This window comes from Chanodichthys erythropterus, chromosome 4 (genome assembly GCF_024489055.1).
Source record: "Chanodichthys erythropterus isolate Z2021 chromosome 4, ASM2448905v1, whole genome shotgun sequence".
Lineage (NCBI taxonomy): Eukaryota > Metazoa > Chordata > Actinopteri > Cypriniformes > Xenocyprididae > Chanodichthys > Chanodichthys erythropterus.
Window position 1 is genome coordinate 31,712,337 of NC_090224.1, and position 19,804 is coordinate 31,732,140.

The 19,804-nt window shown below is 35.8% G+C and overlaps 1 protein-coding gene across 1 annotated transcript in view; it reads right to left on the bottom strand.

The window, feature by feature from the left end:
- The window catches only part of flrt2 (fibronectin leucine rich transmembrane protein 2), a 43,421-nt gene extending 24,393 nt beyond the window's left edge, over positions 1 to 19,028 (bottom strand). The window contains exon 1 of the mRNA XM_067384745.1: positions 18,943 to 19,028. The gene's annotated coding sequence lies outside the window, so the exon portion shown is untranslated. The remainder of the gene's footprint in view (positions 1 to 18,942) is intronic.
- Positions 19,029 to 19,804: the final 776 nt, after the last annotated feature.

A 19,804-nucleotide genomic window follows, 5' to 3' on the forward strand; every position in this document is an offset into this window, starting at 1 on the left:
CAGTCATGCTCCATTAACACCGTCTGTCACAGACACGAATTGTATTTTTAATTTCACCAAGCTGATTGCACTAAAAAAAAAACACAGTCATCATGATTTCAGTCCATTTCAAGTTTGATTTTGACGTGACATAAAGCAGTGATATCTAACTGGGTGACCTGTTTACTTACTTTTCAGTTAGTCTTCATGCCATTATTTGTTCAGTCAAACCTACGCGCGGAAAGCGCACGTCAACGAGAGGCGGGATTTATCGCACAAACCAATCATATCCAATCATAACCAATTACATCCAATCATAGCGCGATGGAGACATTGCCTCCTCTCACGTGACTTTCCCCAATTCATTGGCTGCGTCCGAAAACCTAGGTAGCTGTCTTGCTGCCTCGCTATCTTATAAGAGAACGACTTGTATGGCAGCGTTTGTGCATGAAGGTTCCTCACGAAATTGATTTCGGACAGACTTCTGAGGCGGCGTAACAGTTTAATGATCTACAGCAATATAGCGCGAGCTTTGGTGAGAACTAAACAAATATTTAATTACTACAGTAGTAATTTCTCGATAGAAATTATATCAAAATTGAAACATGTTGATCAAAATTGTACATTTCACAAACTGAGCAGCAAACACAACTTTCGGACGCCATCTTTATTTTTCTAGCTCAACTGTAACAGAATGGAAAGCACAGGATTGTGGGATATCAAAGGCAGCTAAGGATACATCCATGCTTCCTTCAAAAATCGATTTGAGGAAGGTATCTCATGAGAGAGGAAGTGAAGCTAACATTGGATTCGGACGTGCCTTGATGCCTTCTTACCTTGAAATGTGTCCTCGGAAGGCAGCATTTTTCAGGTTTCGGATGCAGCCATTGTCAATTACCCCCCCAAAACCCACCGCACGCCGGGGTTCTGTTGATTTTCTATGGATTCCTATGAGGAAAGGGAGGCATGACTCCACTGTGTATCTTTACCTACGGGTGTCGCTGTTGGGCAGTGTTCCTTAAGAAATATGCGTGACTTGCGCTCTTTTTAATGTCATAATTTGTAATATTTGTGTTGTTTTATATGTAATATGGATTATTTTCTCATCCTATTTAAGTTTTCTATGATGGGTAGGTTTAAGGCTAGGATTTGGGTTAGGAGATGTAATACACAGTTTGTACAGTATAAAAATCATTACGTCTATGGGAAGTCCCCATTAAAACATGGAAACCACACTCAAAAAAGCGTTTTTATTAATTTATTTTTATTTATTTTTTTTTTTATGCAATATAATTGATAGTAAAATCCCACCAAATTGAATTTAATAATCCTTAGATATTTTAATTGAATAAATTAACAATCTTTAATCAATTATTCAGTTATAATACATAAGGATATTCAAATAAATTTGATGGAATTTTACTATTGATTAAATTGTTAAATCTTAAAAAAATACCTATTTTGTTGAGTTCTCTCTCTCTCTTTCTCTCTCTCTCTCTTTCTGTGTGTGTGTGTGTGTGTGAGAGAGAGATATATTTTACTTTTTTTTTTTTTTTTTGTGTGTCTCTAAATACTTTTTGGAGCCGCTCTCTGCAATCAAATGTGATGTGAATGTTATTGGGTTAAATCAGGTTCAAATTGATTGAAATTATTAGGCAGAAAAAAAATATGAAGCTGATGAAATATTCATTATTTACACACTGGAACAAATAGTCTTAATTTAACCTGATTTTTCAAATGAAACCAGTTTCCTCTTCTTTTTAAGATTTTTCCTACTGCACCATAATTATACATCACTGAATTATGATATAATGAAGCTTGACAGCTCTCCGCCTTGATGTTTCACATTTGAACGCTACGTATCATTTTGGCAATCAGTCCTCTGTGAGACATTTCCTGGCACGGCAAAACCATACGAGTGATTTACATTTATATTTATTCTCCCGTTAGGCGGTTTCTTACCAAAGTGACATAGTGCATGTATTATGTTATTCTGTGATGATTACTTCAGTGGGTAGCCGAAGTCACGACTCCAGTGCTAAGACTAGAACGACATGCGTGTCATTGCCTTTACAGAACAACACTGGATAACTCGATTTATTTTATTCCTTTCTAGCTTTATGTAATTACAAAAGGCATTGGCTTACAATGTGGAATGCTACCAATCTTCACAATGGAGTTGGGTTTCCATATCTGCTTTAAGATCTGAAACATTTATGCCTTTGGCCAAGGTCCTGATTTCTTTGTTTCTAGCATGCATAGATGTATTGGTCTTGATATTTTCCGTCTTGTGGTTTGCCCAAAGGGACACTGTTATCATGTAACTTTCTTGAACTTCTGAAATGTTAAATACATCGGTTTGTCACATCAGATTTCCTCTAGATGTTATGGGAATACCATAATACATTACACCATTTCATGTGTATTTTTACTTGCCAGTGATAATGGAGGTTATAAACAATGACCTTAGGCTTACTTAAACTTAAATCAGTCATCACCAGATTTCCATCGCTCATATTTAGTACGAAACACATAGCATGAAGTAAAATATGTGAATGAATTGCAAAATGTTTAATAATGCCGAACGATGCAGCATGAAAGCTGTTTGAATTGTTATATGCATACTTAAAACATTCAGGCTTATCATCACCTTTCATGTTACTTGATCCTCTTTAGCATTTTCTTTATAAATAAATGAGTCGTCTACTAAAACATATGAAGCATGACAAGAGTTGAATTTAATAAAGGGATTTGTCTGATGTGACACACGTTCAAACTCTGGATCACGGTTTTTCAAATCTGCCAAAAACATTCTCCACTGGGAGGTCGTTGTGCAGAGAGATTGTTTGATTAATTAGGTGGTTTGTAGAGAGAGATTTAAATGGTGCTGTGCTGTCAAAATTCCCTGCCACTCTCGGTTTCAACCATTGTAAAAACAGATACTCAGTGCACACACACACGCAAACATACTTGTATATGTGGTTTACGGGGACTCTCCATAGACGTAATGGTTTCTATACACCGCACTACCCCTACCCCTAAACCTACCCATCACAAGAAACTGCATTTTTTTAATAAAAAAAACAAAACAAAACACTGTTGTTCTTAAGCCATTTACGTCCCAAATGACGCACTATACACTACACACTTATACACTATGTACTTGTGCACTATGCACTCATCCATGTAGTGCGTGAATTATATAAGGTTATTTTGTCATTTAACAACGGAGTCCGATCCTCTCTTTTTTCCGTTAATTTAGTGCATCATCCGGGTATTTAAAGTGTACTTTTTCTTTTTGGAATTTTCTGTGTGAAAGCACTAATCACACTATTTATACTTAAAAACGTTATAGAATAGTGCATAAGTACGCGAATTGGGATGCACCTCATGTTTACGTTGTAATACCCATGCCATTATACACATTTATGTCCTCATAAACCATACAAGAACACACACACACACACACACATGTTTGTTTTTGTGAATTGTGGGGACTTTCCATAGACTTCAATGCATTTTACACTGAACAAACTGTACATTCTATCCCCCTACCCTGCCCCTACCCCTAAACCTAACCCTCACAGGAAACTGTGCAAACTTTTACTTTTTCACAAAAACTCATTCTATATGATTTATAAACCCATTTACATTGTGGGGACCGCTGGCTGGTCCCCACGATGTAGGTGAACTCAGGTTTATATTACATCATGGGGACATTTAGTCCCCACAATGTAATATAAACAAAAGCACACACACACACACACACACTGTTGTTTTTGTGTTATGAGAAAATCTGACAACAAAAAACAAAAGAATGTAAGGAATCGCAAAAATCTCCTTGCTTATGTAAACCATTTAATCAAGTTTTTTTTTTTTTTTTTTTTTTCTTAGAGTATCAAATTTCCTCAAGGAAGATGAGTTTCTCACAGACAAATTGAACTCCAGATCAAAGTGATCTCTATCTATCTATCTATCTATCTATCTATCTATCTATCTATCTATCTATCTATCTATCTATCTATCTATCTATCTATCTATCTATCTATCTATCTATCTATCTATCTATCTATCTATCTATCTATCTATCTATCTATCTATCTATCTATCTATCTATCTATCTATCTATCTATCTATCTATCTATCTATCTATCTATCTATCTATCTATCTATCTATCTATCTATCTCCATTCACACGGATCTGCCTATAGACTGAACACATAATATGCAAAATAAGATAACCGTTTTCACAAATTTATGTTTTTGTAATTTACATGGAGACAATAGTAGTATCATTCTAAAAAACTTGCACTTTGAAACCTGTTTTCAAAATTTTGCATATTCAGGCTGCCGAAATGCTTTTGTCGTTTAAATAAACTGCCAAAACGGACAAGTCTTCAGGTTTTTGTTGAAAATGGTGTCGTGTAAATGACCCCTGAGTCTGTAAAATCATTCCATTTCATTTCATTCTGAGAGTATCACGTTTCCACAAGGAAAGCAATGGTATTTCTCAAGGGAAAAGTGATCTACAGACAGTTCAAAAATGAGGGGAGAGAATGTTTTTAGGCTTAGTTTGTTTATTTGTTGTTTTATTCATGTGAAATGAGAATAGTTTGCAGTCCTGCTCCTAATCATCTCTCTCTCTCTCGCTCTCTCTCTCTCTCTCTTATGGGCAAACTGAACTCTGAACAGTTTAAAATAAGGGGGATTTTTTGCAAGTTATTTGCACTGTACAAAAAATAAATAAATACAATATATAAATATATTGGTTTAACTTAAAAAAAAAAAAAAAAGTAAGTTAACTGGTTGCCTTAAAATTTTGAGTTCATTTACAAAAAAAAAAACAAAAAAAAAAAAAACAGAGTAATTATTTAAGTTGATTTGACAAAAGAAAAAAAAACAATTGATATATATACAAGTTCAGTCATGAAACTCTGGTTCTTTTAGTACTGCGACACCAACCAATCGGAGGTACTTCCTCATTTACGTGGCTTTATTTATACCGTATCCTAGCTGCGATCAGCACGCCGCACAATATGAGAACTCCTAATCCCACCTCCTCCCCAGCGCCACCTGTAGAGATCTGCTACGGGGGTTCTATCATTTTGCAGCAGCTTTTCCTTTCTTGTATTTGACTAAGCTGAACAATTATGTATTTGCTCAGCAGCAGCAGCAGCAGCAGCAGCGTAAGCAGATCTCGTCCGCCAAAATCAAGCCTATGTACATTCCATGCTCCATGCTAATAAAATGCTGGTTGAATCTATTCACTCCGAGAGTTGTCATGATTGAAATATATATATATATATATATATATATATATATATATATATATATATATAAAATATACTTTTTTTATTTTTTTTATTACAGTGTGTATGTTTGTTTATATATCCATTAAAAGAGAATAGTTTGCAATCATAGTTAGTTGATTAATGTCTCTTAGATGACACACTGGACCAAACCTGGAGTGTGTCGACGTGTCAGACTCCACCGTGTAATATTAGGCCACCAAGATGCGAGCAGTAATGTTTCAGTAACTGCTCTCGATGTGAGAACATGCCTCGAGACTGCCTGCACTGGCTTCAGGCCAGTTGAACTGATAGGTTAACAAGAAGAACTTGTTCTTATCAATGGGGCCCTTTATTCGTTCTGTACACAGACACACAAACTCTCACACTTACAGCCCTGCAGGCATAACAGCACTGCTGACACCAGCACAGCTCTTCTCGGCTCTAATCAGGGCGCTTTAAGTGACACGGCCTGAAAGTCATTGTTATTATTCCTCCGGCGTGGAATACGAGAACGTCCAGTCAAGCCGAGCTCTGCCCCGATCGTCAGGGCGACGGGAGAAAGGCGGGAGGAAGCCGTCACTCTCCTCAGCTGGGTTTATCTTGGCTAGCCGTGGCTTTGGGCGAGAGAAAACAATCTCGCTCTCTTCTTAACAGGCTAATCTCTTATGCTAAATCCTGGTGAAAATAAAAGCCTTTTGACAGCATTTAATTACAAACAGTGCAGTTTCAGGTAACTCTTCCCGCACCTCACACACACAGACACACACTCCTCCACTTCCCAGCAATTATGTTCTTTTGGTCTTGTCAATGCAGCCATTTTTTTTTTTGAGCACAGCATAGCTCAGCATTTCCACTCATGCAGCAGAAAGACCAATTGCACCATTACTCACTGGCCAACACTCTCTGACCTTAGCAGAGGTGACCTGCCTTGACTGGGATGCAGACTGATGGGCCAAGCAGGACTTGATTCAGCAGTCGGGCGATAATTGCTTTAATAGCACAATGCCGGTGAAAGCGGCACATTACCAGCCTATCTGTTACTCAATATAAGGTGACCAGATTTCTGAAATGACAAACAGGGATTTTTTAATTTTTTTATTTATTTATTTTTTTTATTTTTTTTTATGTTCATTGGTCAGTATTACATTTTAAACTTCCACTGATATGGTCAGTGAATTAAAGGGATCATGACATCAAATTTGCCTGGATCTTTTGACATCTAAGAGGTCTTTGTACCATTAAAACTTCCTACAAGTTTCATAGCTTATCCTCCTCATTATCAGTGATGGGGAAAGTTACTTTTAAAAGTAATGCATTACAATATTGTGTTACCCTTTAAAAAGTATTTAATTGCATTACTTAGTTACTTTTTTATGAAAAGTAATGTGTTACATTTCTTTTGCATTACTTTTTCTCACCTGGGCTGGGCTTACTTGTTTGTTTTTTTTAATAACAACAAAAAAAGTTCTATTTTTGACAAATGTAAAGGCCCTTTCTCACCAAAAGTGAAATGAATAAGCCTCAGGCTGAAGGAAATGCATATTTGCACCTGTAGAGTAGAGTGCGCAGCTCAAACAAACCTTTCTGCTGTGCTGCCATTCCGGATTAAAGAAGAATAGGATACAGAAGAAGGAAGTTTAACATTCTTATATTTAAATCTAATATAAAGTAATGTTTGCTTATTTTGCTTAATATGGTTGAATTAGAACATTGAAGATCAGCAGCAAAGGCATTGGTTAATAAAGTGAGATTAAATACATAAAGTATATTTGTGTAATTTAATATAGTTAATTATTACAGGTTTGCATAAAATTCTGAGATTGCATTTCTGTTTTATTCATTTTGAGGAATACTGAATGTTTTTGTGCAAGTGAGATGAGTAAATGCATGTTCACATTTAGACCAGAACTACAATAACCATCAAGTTCACACAGCATACACATCTGCACTTTATTGCTCTCAACATGGGGACGGGAGAGCTGTCAGTCAATAAATGTGAAAAAGTAACTTGTGTTACTTATTTGAAAAAGTAACTTAGATATTTTGTTGTAAATTGGAAAAGTAATGTTACTTTACTAGTTACTTGGACAAAGCACATTTACTTGTGATACATTAACCCCAACACTGCTCATTATAAATAAAGCATTTTTTTAATCAAGTTTTGTTCTTGCGGGATCTGTGATGTCACACGGGCAAATAAATTTGTATATGACTGCCTCCAGCGCAAGACATCGCCGAATATTCATACATCATTGCAAAATAGGCCCTACCCACTTGCATTCAGTCCCTTAAACGGCTTACATTTGCCTACACTGGATGTGAGCGTTACGTCAAAAGCAAATAGAACCCATTATAATCACTGACGCCGTCTACACTGGACATAGTATACAGATGTGCATTCAGGTTCTGACATACTCTACGCACTTGAGTCTGATGACAACAGGACAAATGGAAGAGTGAAAGAATGTTTGCTTTAATGTATCCAGTTTAAACAACTCTTTTGGGTCTCTATACAGATTTCAGAAGGATACCAGCATTGGAAACAAGTGGATTATTTATTTATTTTAATACCATCCTGGATTGTGTCTGAGGATTATATGTTTGTTAGTAGCATTTTGTTTTGTAATCAAATCATAGTGTGATGGAGAGTTTTCAAAAAAAAAAAAAAAAAAAATCAGCCAACAGTATTCGATCTGACTGCTTCATCACAAAGTGTAAGTAAATTATTTCACAATGCTTTGTCTGTAAATGACGGTTTTATATGAATAATGTTTTCAAAACAGTTGCTCATGTGCAATAGCGAGTGGGCATTGATTGTGTTTCCAACTCAATGACCTTAGAAAATCATAACAGTGGCCGTTTACTGACGAGATTTTTTTTTTTTTTTTTTTTAACGATGCTTTCAATTTAATGTGGTGTGGACAATGATTTAACTTTAATATCTGTTCATTAAATATTGTACGTTTGTTAAGGCCAAATTGTGATTCTTTTCAAATAATTAAAAATTCCCCCATTTAGTACCTTCCACACTAACATGTGATTTATGTTTTAATTAATGTAGAAAAAAATAGGTGGCTTTCTGGTTTTGTGGATTGTGAAATATGATCAAAGTTTAACTGTTTTCCATTTTAATATATGTTTTAAAAGTTATTTATTCTTGTGTTAGTCAAAGCTGAATTTTCAGCTTAATTACTCCAGTCTTCAGTGTCACATGATCCTTCAGAAAATCATTCTGAACATCTTTCTTTCTTTCTTTCTTTCTTTCTTTCTTTCTTTCTTTCTTTCTTTCTTTCTTTCTTTCTTTCTTTCTTTCTTTCTTTCTTTCTTTCTTTCTTTCTTTCTTTCTTTCTTTCTTTCTTTCTTTCTTTCTTTCTTTCTTTCTTTCTTTCTTTCTTTCTTTCTTTCTTTCTTTCTTTCTTTCTTTCTTTCTTTCTTTCTTTCTTTCAAGCAAGCAACCAATCAATCAAGCAAGCAATCAGTCAAAATTCTACTGAATTATTACTCAATGGATCTACTGTAGTACAATAAAGAGAAACCAAAACTGGTAAGCAAAAACTATTTTGACTCTTTTGTATATCATGTTCTGTCTTTGCATTCTGCCAGTGTAAATGGCTTCTTGACCGATAGATGACAGCCTAAATGAACCTAAGAACCTCAGACATAGGGTTAAAGTCTGGTCAATGAGTTTCTTATTGAAATTGTATGCTCTGTGCAATAATGCTATGTCGTCTTAGACAAAAATGCAATGTTTAGCACATTAAAACTGTCCACAGAAAATGAGGACATCTGGTCACCCTCCTTAATTATCTGACTGCTACTGAAATGCTGTACTGTACACATTTGAAAGAGAGGCCTAATTCTTTATATTGTTGTGCTAAATAGCAGCCATTTGACCTTCAGATTATGTTTCTTCAATTGTTCTAAAAAAACAAAAAAAAAACAAAAAAAAAAACACATGCGTCTGTTAGCTTGTTAACTAAATGATAAGATCAGTTCTTGGCTTCAGCCTCTGTAAACCTGAGATGCATTTGATTGTTATTCCAACTGTCTGTCATACACTCAAACACCCACTTTTCTTTTCAAAGCCCTTGCTTAAACATTTGACAATCATTTGAAACATTTTGTGTCTGCTGTGTTGCTAAAGCCTGCGCACAATGCAAATGCGTGGATAAACCTGAAATGAATTAGAGCACATTTATACATATGTGGGTGACTTGGCAGCAGTAACATCCACAATTTCAGGGGTTGTGTAGCATATTTCTTTTGAATAGGCAAAGATCCTTTCATTTGAAAAGCGTGTGTCAGGGAATCGTAAATCACATGATATACTTCATGGTGCTGGAATGGCAGAGCAAGATTTCACTAATTCCATCCCTGAGGGCAAAATGTGGTGTCTTCTGCGGTGGGTTTTGGTGAAAGATGAATATATTAGTTGTAGTAATAGAATACAAGATACGGTTTTCTTGAAACTATTATTAACTGAAATATATTTATGAATAATCACATTTTACCAGAACTATATACATAAGATTTGCCGAGAGAAGGCATTGCAAAAGCTGCCTTATAGCCTTAAGGCTTAAGACTTAGGCTATAAGGCAACTTTTGCAATGCCTTCTCTCGGTAAATCTTATGTCCTAAGTCCTAAGACTTAAGGCTGTAATAGTTCTTTTTTATTTTATTTCTTGATTTAAACAAAAAAAAAAAAAAAAAAAAATTATATATATATATATATATATATATATATATATATATATATATATATATATATATATATATATATATATATATATACAGTACAGCATTTCAGTAGCAGTCAGATTTTTTTATTTATTTATTTATTTATTTTATTTTTTCTTTTAAATCAAGACATAGTGTTCTTTTGTCATAGTTTTTCTTCTCTTTTCCATGTTTTTTTATGATTAAAGACGGCAGCACAGAGACGAAAGTATGAAAGGCTGGTTCACAACGTGCACAAAAACATTAGTGCTTCTACTGGTGTTCCCTACAAATATTAGTGCTGAGATATTCCCTCAGAGCAGCTCATTTTTGGCCCGTCCCTTGAAAAGTTTTCCTTTTCACGTCCTCCCCCACAAGCCAGTAAAGGCATCTTTTTATTTCCTTTAGCCTTTGGTTATTTTTCAGCCAAAAAGCTCAATATACACAAGCCTCCTGTGTGTGTGTGTGTGTGTGTGTGTGTGTGTGTGTGTGTGTGTGTGTGTGTGTGTGTGTGTGTGTGTGTGTGTGTGTGTGTGTGTGTGTGAGAGTGTAGGTGTTCCTCAGCCTCAGGTCATTTAAATGGAGGCTTTTTTACAGTTTCCACTATACCGTTATACAGTATTTAAGTCTGTAAGTAAGTACAGTAAGTCTTAAACCCTTCGCACCTCTTCTTATTTACAGTTGACTCCTATTCTGTATATGTGTGTCCATTTGTGTATCCATTCACCGAGGCTTGAAGCTTGTAGTAAGGGTATTGCCAGAGAAATAACTAAAAAGGAAAGTATAAATATTAAAAGATGGGTGCTTTCTACTATAATGGTATTTATTAATATTTTGAATTAGCTTTTATTTTTATATTTCCAGTTACATTTAAATTTTTTTTTGTTTGTTTGTTTGTTTTTTGTTTTTTTGTAATTTTGTTGTGTTGTTGTAATTGTTTTAATGAATTTTTGTTTTTAATCTAATTCATTAATTAATTAATAAGGGAAAAAATAAAGTAGAACAAGAATAGTTTTGGTATTGTGAGGTCACTAAAGATTCCAATCAATCAATCAATCAATCAACCAATCAATCAATCAATCAATAAATAAATCAATAAATTATATATAATATATGCTGTATGTTTTGTATGTATGATACTTCATTTGAAGGAAAATGTCATGCGCCTTGCATTTCTGAGTCCAAAATTATAATTTGCGGCTTAATTAGCAGATAAACTGAGTCTTTGTCTGTCGCGGTTGCTATGTTACTAGAAGTAATTTCCACACAGACTCTTGAAGCAAATATAGATTCACATCTTGTATTTGAGAAGATATGGAATGCCAGTGTGATTTTAAGGGCAAATGTCCAGTTAAATTGATCTAAACGTTAAATCTGCACATGGCAGATCTCTCTGTACGTTTACAGACTTGTGTAGGCTGGGAGCTTTGCAAGTTTGTCTTTTTCTGTTTATGTTAGCTAATTTTCTCTCTGAAGTTTGAACAACATCAAAGACTTTTTGACATCACAGCATATGGAGTATGAAAAAAGCATCAGAGAGAGTGTTTTTCTGAGGATGTTTTTCTCTCAGAGTAGTTAGTGGAACTCAAAACTAAAACATGATTTTATTACTATTGTAAAGAACTTGTTCACAGGAGCCGTGATTTTGAATTTTGTTCAGCAGCAGGATTCCCTTTAGTTTTACTGAGTTCGCATTACATGTGCGTAAATGGAGAATGCTTGACCCTCACAGTCATAATTTGTAATTTGTCATGGCATCTGTGTTATCGAAATTTGGCAAAGAGGTCTGGATCAAAAACGGTCAGAATCTATCTTGTCACAATGACCCTGGCTTTTCTAGCCAGTCACAATAATTTAATTTTGGAAATTTTGTTAAAAAAAATATTTTCTTTGAGCAGTTTAAGAAATTTACTTATCATTTAGAATACACTCTAAATCAAATTGTAATTAAACAAGGAACAATCTGAATGCAGGCACAGCAGGAAGCCATTTCAGAAAACTACATGGAACTCTTGTCCACATGCAGAACAATCTGTTTGACAGGACAATGTCATCCTAGGTCGCCTGCAACAGTGCTGCTCTTTGAAGCTGGTTGTTGTAGTATGGTGTCGGTAAGTTTATATACCCGAGAGACAATGAACTGGCTCTATGCAGTTGTCATCTTGATATGTTTGGGTAAAAAAAAAAAAAAAAAAAAGAAAGAAAGTGGTAACAGCTTTTTAGGATTGAATGTGACATTGAATAGGAGATCTAACTGTTGCCACGCCGCCTGAAACCAACCGACATTGTGCAGGGCCAACACAAACTGACTCTCTGCTCATGGAATCTTTCATTTTGCCACAATAGATTGCAATAGGAAACAATTGCAAGGCAATGTGCTGAGGATCTGAAATTGAAGCCTACATCCAGAAAGGAGCTCCTGCCATCCCAAAGAGGATCACAGCCAAAGCTATACGATCCTACCACGGCCCAGCTGAACAAATGCTGCCACAACGCTTCTTCACAGCAAGCCTCATTCTCAAGAAAACAAACCAAGGAGAAAAAGAGAGACCACACCATGAAGGATAGTGATCTTGGCACGTCAACAACCAAATATGCTTAATAACACAGCTCAGAGGTCTCAAACTGTGGAGCAATCCACTCTGCAGGTGGTACACGACATGATTCTGGAACTTTAGAAAACTAAAAATAAAAATCTGTGAGTGGCATTTAGGCGTTCAATATAGGCAAACAGTCGCAATCTTAAAAGAGTGGCCTGCTTTTGAGTACAGTTTTGATAATGCAACCAATCTGACAGATGAGTTGCAGGCACTTCTAGACATTTTTAGATTGAGTACACTGACCTAAATTACAAAATATATTTTGATATTTTATTTAGGTTTTTAAAGGTGTAGTAGACATTTAACACTGTAACTATACATGTATTACATTGGATTGACTTGTAATTGTTACTTTTTTTGTTGTTTTTGTTTTGTTTTGTTGAAAAAAAAAATGCAGTAGGCACTTCTTTTGAAACAATCATCACTCAGAAATTGCTATTACATTACAAACATCAAGTAACACAATTAATTAAATGTGAAGTTTTGAAGTAGAAAGACTAACATAGTATTTTCTTGCAAAAAATTCCAAATTTGAAATGTAGATGCTGTCCTGATCTTCCATAAATCTATAAAAAAAATTTAGTAAAGGGACTGATGTACCTACCGTTGGGGAAAGTTACTTTAAAAAAAAAAAAATGTATTGCAATATTGCGTTATTCCCCAAAAAAGTAACTAATTGCATTACTTGGTTACTTTTTATACAAAGTTGTGTTACGTTATTTTTGTGTTACTTTTTCTCACAAGGACTGGACTTGGTTGTTTATCCCCCCCCCTACTTATTTGAAAAAGTATTTCAGATATTTTGTTGTGAATTTAAAGGTGAGGTGTTACTTTATTTGTTACTAGAAAAAAAAGTAATTTGATTACATAACTCACTTTACTTATAATGCGTTGCCACCAATACTTGATGTACCATGATCATACTTATGACTATATGGATAATACGTTCTCACAGATTGTCCCATGCACTCAGAGATGTCAATTTGTTTTAATGTTGGGAAAAAATAAAAAAAAATGGTGTGGTAGTCATTTTGATTTGATCAGCCATGGTACTTGGCCTGACAAGTTTGAAGTCCACTGACTAAACCAATTTTCCAATATAGACATTCCCTTTAACAGTCTAACAACAACAGAGTCTAACAACAACAGAACAGGATCCAAACCTTTTGACTGTCAGCACAGTGTGAACATTTCTGCAAAGCTGTGTTAACTGCCTGAGCTTAAACCCAAATTTGTTTTCAATTAGTGTCCCATTGCCGTGAAGTAGGTTCTGACAGCGGGCCAGTCACTCGGTTCTGTTCAAACTGCAGGTGGCATCAGTGATGTGCATTAGAGCCCCACAGCCCTTGTCATGCTGAGCTGAACCCAGACATAACTGGATAAAGCCAGAAAAAAAAGGACTGTCTGCACCACAAGTGGAAATCTAGACTAAATCTAATACAACTTCAGCCTAAGACCAGGAGCAAACGAAATGGACACAACAGTCCGGAGTGTAATCCAATCTCTGTGTGGTTTCTTCTCCTACATCTTCACTGGCACCAAAGAAGTGGGTTCTGGTTCTATCGGTCAACTTCTTAAATACAAACCGTACCTCCAAACATAGTCCATGAGATACGTAGAAGCCAATTTTGGCCAACATGTGGTCATGCAGCACAGTGTGCATGTGTTTTATTAGGTGATAGACAAATAAAGTGTCTCAGAAACAATGTGTGGGAAGACCGACTCTGGCCTTAAGCTGCTGTCATCTTGACTCGTGTTTCACAAGGGTTTCAGTGTCAATCTACACCCCAAAAAAATCCTTAATATCCTCCATATGCCCATATGAGAACAACATCTTGGGTACGCGGTTGTCTTTTCCCTCAGCCTTGATCAAAACAATATTCCCTCACTAAGCTAGGTCTTATTTTGCCTTTGCTTATTTCACTTGGATTTGACTAACAACAAAAATATATGAATAGCCCTCCTTTGACACGGCATATCCTTTGATGAGGTTGTTATTCCGACAGCTGCCTACTCTTTTCCAGGAGAAACGTGTGGTATGTTGTTACACCTCAAAACCCTGCTGTGAAGCAGTTGTTGAAGGGGGAAAAAAAGTACTAGGAAAAAATGAAACAAAAGAAGTGTCTAATTAGAGAGTGAAAGGTGGGATAGATGCCCCGTCTTCACCCTGAATCTCGTCACAGAGGTTCCTCAGAACTTGCGGACCCATAGGAGAGGCTGTGTATTGTGTCTGGGAAGAATTCAGTCTGCTTTCACCGGCACTCCCGCTGGTCAGCATGAGCAGAGGTTGCCAAGAACAGCAGTGGCCCACATCCCCACCCTCCTTTTGGGGCAGTTTGCCAGTTCCCTCTACTCCACTGCTCCATAGGGCATAGGGGAGGCGACAGGATCAGCTTGCCCATGGACCTGACCACGTCCAGGTCATCAGCTGAGTATGGTATTGTAATTTGTCCAGTTAAAATGAAACCCAGAGTGCACAGGTGAGGGCCGCAGATGTGGTACTTCAGTTGGAACTTTTCCAGAATATCATAATATACACGTCAGATCTTATATCTTAAAGAGAGAACGACTGGAAAAAGACTATATAAAGAATGCAATAATGGAGATATCAATAAATAAGGGAGAGAAAAGAGTGATTGTTCAAGGCTAAGGCTGTGCATGGGTTGAAACCGAAGATAATTTATGTTGTTTGGCCAGAATGTTCCAATCTTTTACCAGACCCAGCTATAGAACTTGTCCCTTGATGCCCGCTGACTAATATTTGACTGGTCTGAACCTGATGTTCTATCTATTCCCTCTCGTTCTCAGCTCTCTTGATGACTTTTACCAGGGAGGCATATATTTCTTCACTTTCTTCAATATTATTCATAAGGATGTGTTACTGTGTAGAGACTCAACATACTGTACTGTTTGTTGTTGTTGTTGTTGTTGTTGTTGTTGTTGTTTTTTTGTTGTTTTTTTTTTTTTTTTTTTGGAATCATCAGAAAAAAGAACAGTAGTGATGTAAATGAAGAAATAATAATTATTCATGTTATTGTTTTTTTTATTTAGCTTTATTAATAAATTATGCTGTCATTGTTAATGCTGTTAGGACTATTCTTTTAACAGTGCAATTGATTTGTGGGAAAAAAACACTATTAATTCTATTCCACGGTAGGATCCAACAAATTCATGTAGTCATCAAATTATTTTATTTTTTATTTTTTGATTACTTTTTATTTCAGTTGACACCCTAAAAATAATAATAATATGGCTATCATTTTAACACATCAATTTATGGCAATTAAATAAAAATGTGATTAAAATTTATTTTGATTAATAATGTCCCATGACCTTGTACATATATATTTTTGCAAGCAATTCAAGCTTGAAGTCCGTACAGTGCCTCAACAAATCTCTCTGAGAGCAAATATTGATATATGCTTTACTTTTTTTTTATTTTTTATTTTTTTTTTTATCATGATATCATGGAATCACTTGTTTTAAATTATTGTTTATAATTTGAAGTACTTTAAGGTCATAATTAATCTTTTATAAAATAAGCCACAGACTATGCTTTTCATTAAATTGCTTCTTTTTAAAGTAACATTGCGTTGTTTAGGAATTATATGAGATATCCAGTCTGTGGAGCAAAAAAAAAAATGCCTTTTTTATTTTGATTGGAGTAACAACTCTTTAGTTTAACTGAAACTAATGATAGTTTGTTTTTATCTCTCTCCTTTGGTGTTACAGTAATCATTTGTAATATGCAAATGTACCTCTCGTATTCATCACAATCTCTCTTCTCTTGAAAAAAAAAAGTGAGAAAAAAACACAGCTGTCCCTATTCTCCTCTACATAATACAGCCAAAATGTTCTGAATTGTAAAAAACGGCTAATTTTTTTGTGATTCAGCATTAAGAGGAATAACAAACCAAGCGCCACATGACCTGTCAGTTGTAATGATTGATGGTAGTTGAGGAACAAGCATAGCTGACTTAATTAAATGAATGCCCTACCCCACGCTTTAGCTTAATTACATTAGCCCTCTCTCAACCGTGTTTGTTTTTTCTTTTCTTGCGGGAGGGATTGCGGTCATCTTGAGATCTTAAGGGTGTATTTGAAAGGGGGACTCTAAAGAAGTAGGAGACTATTTCTGGTGCGACTTCAGAACAGTTAAGCGCTTGTGCTGGCATTTTGCGATGAGACATCGCCCTCTGAACTTTTGCATATTTGAGCCGTGCCTTCAGGCCAGGTCCTGCTTCACGTCTGATTCATGAACTGCTGAAATGTCATATTAAGTACTGTAATGCACAAGTTTAAAGCATATCAAAGCACACAGTAAAATAATGTATTTATTTATTTAAAGCCTTGGATTTACTTGAATTAAATAGTGTTCAGTGGCCCAAAAAGTTATGGGCACTTAAGCTATATTTAAAAATAAATGAATGTCCGTGCACAGATATAATAAAACATTGAGTGAAAAAAAAAAAAAAAAAAAAAAAAAAACCTTAAAAAAAAATTAAAAAATAATGTTCAGTGTTTAAATCATAAAATGCTAATGAAACACTCAGTCGATGTGATGAACTACACCTGTGGTAAACCTGTGAGAACTTGAGGAGAACTGCTACACCAACTGATTAAAAGTCATTAAGAAAAATGGCTAGAAAAGTAAAGTTAATTCTAAGGGAAACTCAATCAAAGCCCATCAGTATCCAAGTATGTTTTGAGATCAATGTTCAGTCCTGCACTATAAAAAAAATATATTTTCATGGTTTATCAAAACATTTTTTCTTTTTTTTTCTTTTGTCAAATCAACTTAGATAATTAATGTGGTTCAGATAACATAATATTTTGAGTTTCTGTTGATCAAACCAATCACCTTCATTGTATTAACTTCAGTGAACTCAAAATTATAAAAGGCAACCAGGTAACTTACTTTTTTAAGTTAAACCAACAATTATTTTTTGCAGTCTGAAAACTTGAATTAGTAATCCAACATAACTAAAGAAAGTAAGGTAACATTTTAGTTTGGGGACCAGTTCTCACGATTAACTAGTTCTTATTAACTTGCATACTACTCGCATATTGGCTGTTTATATTATTACTTATAAAGCACATATTGATGCCTTATTTCCCATGACAATATTCTAAATCCCTTAATACCCAGTACCTAAACCATTACAGCTACCATATTAACTATTAATAAGCAGTAAATTAGGGGGTTATTGAGGCAAAAGTCATAGTTAATAGTGAATATGTACCCTAAACTAAAGTGCGACTGAAAGTAAGTTTATTCATTTATTTATTTCACTCAAAATCCACTTGAGCCCATGTTGATAAAAAGCTTTTTTAGGTCAAAGTCTGCAGAATTCTGTGGTATGGATTTGTGAGCTAAGAATGACCCCAAAATATTTAATAAACGTTCAAAGAGTGGAGGATGTTTAGAACACGGTGAATAAGGTGTAAGTCTAGCAAATTTTCATTCATGCCTTATGGCAGATTCACATCACACGTTACATTACACTTTACCAGTTGAGCTGATAGGAACACAGTCGCAATAACAAAAACGTCAGAATATAATGTTGGAGTGATGATCCCTGCAGTCTAGATTATCATATCAAGCATTAAACCTGGTTTCTAACTATTCTATTTTTGTCGTAGTTTTAAATAACATGTGACTCATCATATGCACTTTGCAGCATAGATAGAATGGCATCATAATAGTTTGTTTGTTAACTTGTCATTTGTGACTTTCCCTCACTGAATAACTTGCACTTTGACGATGAATGGTGCAGCGCTTTAAAGTTACACCAGATGTGCGCTGAAACACTCCATGTGTAATTATTAGCAAAACTGATATTTTTGATGCATTTTTTTAACTAGCATTTATTTTCCTCAAACTCTTGAAATCTTCATAATGTACTTACTCTGGTATTTAAGTTTCATCTCAGCTTTTTTAAAACTGTATCACACATTCTTACACACACACAACACGGATAAACACTTGAGCAGGTTCACACATCACACACACGTATGTTATGTCCAAACAAGTGTTGGCTGGTAGAAAGCTTTACAGTATACAATAGTCAGTGTTCTGGAAAAAAGACATGAAGATGGCTAAATAATTCATAAAAGTATATCCAGTTATCCAGCAATGAATTAAAATTTAAAAAGCCTGTCCACATGAACAGCATCAGATCATTCTGAATTACGCAGTCCTGTCATAACCGTTTCCATGCTAACTTTTCATTCCCATGACATATTCCGTAATTGGCACAATTAGTTTTGATAATTCCGTTACGAAAGTCTCCAGTGCATCAGCTAGATGTTTCTCTTTCAACCCAAGCTCAGATGTTTAAGCGAAAGCCACTTACTTCTACCGAAGCCTCTCAGTCTCAGCAGGTCAGAAGGGCAACGGGAGCCTTCTGGAATTACGTATGTTTTTGATACCGACTCCAGCAGGGGAGAGCGAAACTCCTGAGCTCAAAAGAAGAAGCTCCCACTGAGACGTGCGGCGTCGGTCCCGAGAATGAGGCTCATGAGCACAACGCACCTTTGTGTTTCCTTATGTTTTGGCTGCTTGTAACTTAACCCCTCAGGAGCCGAGTCTAGCGCTGTCTAACCTGTCTTTTGTTTCTACATTCCATCTCTCGCACTCTTTCTTTTCTTTTTCGCAGTTATTTTCTAAGTCCACGCCTGTCGATGAGCTCACTGGGTCAGGCTCATGTTTCAGCCTCGAACAGGAATTCGGAGGGTAGGCAGATTCTGAAAATGAGCCTGAGAGACGACTCGAGGAGAAGGAGCAGGTCATGGGGTCGCGTCCCGCCGAACAAAGCGGGAGTTATGAGGGTGAGGGGTCAGGCATGCCGCAGGATGTCAGCGCTCAGGGAGAATGAACCAGCAAGGGGACAGTCACAGTTCCCTCAAGCAATAGTCCTTCGAGGAATATATCAAAAACTGGATTGGGGTTAGATCATATACTATGTTGTGGTAGTGCAACACACTGTATATAAAACAACAATGCCATCTGATATCTTGTGTGTGTGTGGTGCCTATATCCAGCTGTGTGTTGCTGAGTAAAGAGCAAAATATAACTCAGGGTTGGTAAGACCTTTCAACCCTTATGAGCTTTGGTGATATTTGATTTATGTTTGCGAGCTGGAATCCAATAAGCTGCTAACTGAGCACAACATGCTTTCGTTCATGATGCTTTATGATCCAGCGGAATGAAGGGTC